Source organism: Notothenia coriiceps, unplaced genomic scaffold, assembly GCF_000735185.1.
Source record: "Notothenia coriiceps isolate Sejong01 unplaced genomic scaffold, NC01 NC01_scaffold00014957, whole genome shotgun sequence".
NCBI classification, from domain to species: Eukaryota; Metazoa; Chordata; class Actinopteri; order Perciformes; family Nototheniidae; genus Notothenia; species Notothenia coriiceps.
Window position 1 is genome coordinate 1 of NW_011347658.1, and position 4,993 is coordinate 4,993.

Below are 4,993 nucleotides of genomic sequence, written 5' to 3' on the forward strand. Positions count from 1 at the left end.
TATTGGTAAATATGTTACTTTGTTACATTTGTTATAACCAAAAATGTGTTCGTAAAGCAAGTTCATAATTAGATAGACATCGTGAGGTATTATTTTCGGTACAGTTTATGTTGAAACCGTTAGAGAGAGTGGCACACTTGCCTGTTCCATTCTTCTTCATTTTCCGAAGCCGTGGCTTGGAAGCATACTTGCTTCGTTTCTGAAGGAAGTGACTTGGAAGTACGCGACTACCAAGCCAGCATTCTCGAGATTGAGAAACGACCATAGACACCACTATGGAACACTCGCGCTCCTATTGGCTAGCGGTCCAACACATTGTACGTGATAGGCTAATGGTCGGGACATCTCTGGAGGCGTGTGGTGCAGTGGGTTGTGCGTTGGTGTTTGGATCAGGGGGGGTCACAGATTCAAACCCCACTGCAGTCAGCATGTCGTTGTGTCCCTGAGACACTTCACCCCAAATTGCTCCTGTGGGGATTGCCCACAGTATTGAGTATGGAAGTCGCTTTGGATAAAAGCGTCTAACAAGTGACATGTGATGTAATGTAATCTCTAAGTGGTTGACCAATTACAACAGAGCCTGCTAACCAATCAGAGCAGACTGGGCTCTGGTTTCAGACAGAGGGTGAAAAGAGGTGCTAGACAGTATGAGAACAATAAAGAGCTTTTTGAACATTACAGCGAGAGACATGGAGTTTAAGGGTCACTCTCACAAATACAACTATGGGAATCAAATGAAAACACAGTAAACTATTAAAATATACCATAACCTTCAGTGTTTTCCCCTGACATGAGACCATACTGAAGTAGAAAAAGGGAAGGAGGAAGTGGAAGTCACATTATATGATCCAGAGAGTTACTGCTGCTGTAACTTATTGACAAGATGACCTCTAATGATCATAAAAACCTGCCGCACCTTTTTACGATCCTCACAGAGTTTCAGTGAGCTGGAGACAGAATGAATCATGCCGTTCAATAATCACACTGACGAGCAATACTATAGATCTAGGTTCCTTATTGTGCACCTAATCAAGAGTTTTAATTTCTACGGGGGGGGGGGGCTTTTTAGCAACAAACATAAATACATTCTCATGGATGTCCCTCAAAGGCCAGAGACCTTTTATAGTAAACCTGTGAATAAAGTTCATTCATAAGGAAAAATAAAAGCATTCAAAATAAATCAATTACATATAATAAAGAATACATAACATAAAAAAAGTTATTTATATGCCACTTGAGATTAAATTAAAAGCTTTGTTATTATGAGTTTTTTTTGTTTTTTTCTCTCTACATTTTATTTACATATTTTTCATTTTATTATTGACATGTTATTTTCCACTAGTTCGATGTATATGTATTATTTTTAATTTACCAATCATTTCATATTTGTGTCAATGTATACTCTTGTTTTTTATGGCACTCCTTTGACTGAATATGTTCTTAAATTCATATCAAACTAAATGAGTGTAACCAGACTGAAGTGAAAGTAAAGCGATTGTAAAAAATCGAGATGGAGTTTCCCTCCATTTTACTGCCAGAGGAGGATGAGACTCAAAATGGCGCCCAAAAGATAATGCTTCAGAAGCATCACGGCAGGAAGAAAACAGTCTCGCTGTAAAGTAAATTAACTAATATTTACGATTAAACATGCTATGTATAAAGTCTTCTTTGTAATAAACTTTAATAAGCATGTGGCTTCGTTCAGTTTCAGGCGGGAAACTTGTGGCTGTAAATCGACCAACCTTTGGACGAGAGTTCTGAGGTCGTGCCACATGGCATGCTGGCCTGTATCTCTGTACCTATGCTTTTAAATATGCAAAAAAAACTAATTTGATAAGAGTTAGAAGCTCCACTGATCAACAAGCTGAAAGTTAATGATGATTTTCAGAACCTGAAACTTGGTGATTATTGACTTCATCCAGCAGCCCATGACGCCATGTCCAATCAAGTTGAGCTTCAATCACCTCATCAGTTTCAAATTACATATGTTTTCCCACTGATTTTTTTTTAGAGTAAACAAAAAGTTATAGATATGTTTGTCATTGTTTTATGCCAGTTATTTACTTTAAAAAAAGCTTTTTCGTCATTGTTTCGATGATATATCCTGCCACTTTTTATTATTATTATTATTGTTGTATGCGAATCTGCTGAAAAAAAGAAAGAACAGGACAAATTAAATTGACGATCGTTTAAAAAGAAGGAAAAAAAGAAGAAAGATTGAAGAAAAAAAAGATTGTGAAGAAATAGAAGAAAAACGAAAAATTGCAGACGATTTAATTTCCAAATTTGTGTGTTTGAACAAATTATTTAAAAAGTGACAGATGATGAAACTCCAGCAGGAAGACACTTTATTATTTAGCCATTTCTCCGCCTATTAACTCTCATTCTTTTTTTCACAGTCCCTAAATTGCCCACCATTTACATTTGAGGCGTAGCAACATCGTTACTGAATCTGTCTTTGTCTTTTTAGTCCTTATATACGGTTTTATTTTATTCATCTTTTACCAACAACAGTTCCCAACCTCTATCTATAAGACTCGTGCTTTCTTTCTATTGGAACTTGGAAACAAGAACTCTTTGCCTTTTACTGTAATGAGTTTTATTTGTTAGTTTTGGGAAACTTTTTTTACCAACTTGTGAATATAATCGGTAGGTTCCTTATTTTATTCTTTTAGTCCCACTTTGATTCTGTCTTGTTCTGAAACCTTAATTTCCCTGCGGGGGTCAACAGAGCTCCATCTTATCTTTGCTTGATTTACATTATTTTATTTCATATTCTGTTCTTGTACGTATCATATTCTTTTTTACATCTATATAGACTTTTTACACTTTATTTTGTATTTTTGTATTTTATGTTGCGTTGTTGGAGGAGCTCAGGTCTGAAGAATTGTATTGCCATTTCTACTCCGTAGCTTCTGAGCATATGATGATAACACCTTTGAATCTTAAATTGAATCTTTGAAAAAGATGAGTTTGAGAGGAGCAAAAGACACGGCGCCATCTTGTTAGTAAGTTATGTTCCCCATTTTATAAAATGTAAAAGGTTGTAAATATTATTGGTAGGCTTATAACTGATTTTGTATTCTTATAATTCCATGTGTACTATCTTTGATTCTGTCTTGTTCTGTTGTTGCTACAACACCTTAACTTCCCTACGGGGATCAATAGAGGTCCATCTTATCTTAAGTGACTGATATGTTGTATATGTTGATTGTGTATATATATTATATAAATATTTGTTTACATCATTTTATATATATTTGTATTTTTGAAATTCGGGATTGTGGGAAACGGTATTTCGATCTCTCTGTCTGTACACACAAACTGAAAGATTGACAATAAAGTTGACTTTGACTTTGACTTACCGGGGAGGGCGAGCAGCGACTCGAAGTCTCGACACTCGGCGATTCCGGCGCTATTTTCGGCGCAGGAATGCCACAGGTTCTCAAACTGCCTCTGAGAGATGATGACGCTGCCGGACACCGAGGAGATCTTCCAGTAGTCGTTGGCCAGCGCTGATCCGGTGATCAACCAGCTGATGATGCACATGATGAACCCGACCGCTTCCACAGCCGTCGACATGGTGGCAAAGAAGAACAAATCCAAATTAAATAAGAAAAAAAGCCTTCAACAATGGCAGGTCGCAGGGCCTTGGTTCGGTGGTGAAGCCGGAGAGGCAGAAGTCAGTCTGTTCCTCTGCCGTTGTTAATGTGACGTCTGTATCTCTAACCGGAGAACTTTACCCTCTCTGGGGGCAATAAATGAGCCGCTCCCTGTAGTTCCCCCCGCCTCCCACTCAGTATTGATTATGAGGATGGTGATGCAGTCTTCAGCCACGCCTCAGATCACCTGTAGAAACAAAGTCCTGCTGCTTTTCACACCGAAACTTTAAGAAACAAGCATGGCAGCTCAAATACATCATAATCTGAAACTGCAAATGGGTTCAGTTTATGGAGAGAAATGCTCTAATGCTTAACAAGGCGTTTGCTAGTGACTTGTTAGAACAGTGTTAGTCAGCATTTGACCACTTCCTGGCCTGGAAGAGAATGTTTTTTTCTGAAAGTGTTTTTGGTTGTACGTAACGTTTGTAATAAGGTCTGTGGTTGACACAAGCTGAAGAGATTTTAACGTTTTGTCCTACGACATAAAATATGTCAGTAAACCCCACTGGTGAATTTAAAAACAGCGGTTTAAATTAAACGAGTAAACGTCATCACGCCCAACATTAGCCGCCTTGACAAGACTGAACTGCTTTTCCTTCCGGGAAAAGATTGTCCCACTCTTGACCCAACAATCAACATCGGCCCCTCTGTTGTTTCCCCGACTCAGACTGCAAGGAATCTGGGTGTGACCCTAGATAACAAACTGTCCTTCACTGCAAACATCTCTGCTACAACCCGCTGCTGCAGATACACTCTTTACAACATCAGGAGGATACGTCCCCAGCTGACCCAGAAAGAGACGCAGGTTCTGGTCCAGGCTCTCGTCATCTCACGCCTAGACTACTGCAACTCCCTCCTGGCTGGTCTACCTGCATGTACCATCTGACCTCTGCAGCTCATCCAGAATGCAGCGGCTCGTCTGGTCTTCAACCTTCCTAAATGTTCCCACACCACGCCGCTCCTCCGCTCCCTTCACTGGCTTCCAGTAACTGCTAGAATCCACTTCAAGACACTGGTACTTGCGTACCATGCTGTGAATGGATCTGGCCCTTCCTACATCCAGGACATGGTTAAACCGTACACCCCAGCACGTGCACTCCGCTCTGCATCAGCCAAACAGCTCGCTGCACCCGCACTGCGAGGGGGACCCAAGTTCCCATCAGCAGAAACACGTGGGTTTGCTATCCTGGCTCCAAAATGGTGGAATGAGCTCCCCATTGAAATCAGGACAGCAGAAAGCTTACACATCTTCTTCAGACTGAAAACTCATCTCTTTGGACTCCACTTCCAGAGATAGAATTACTAACAAAGCACTTATATACTAATAAAGG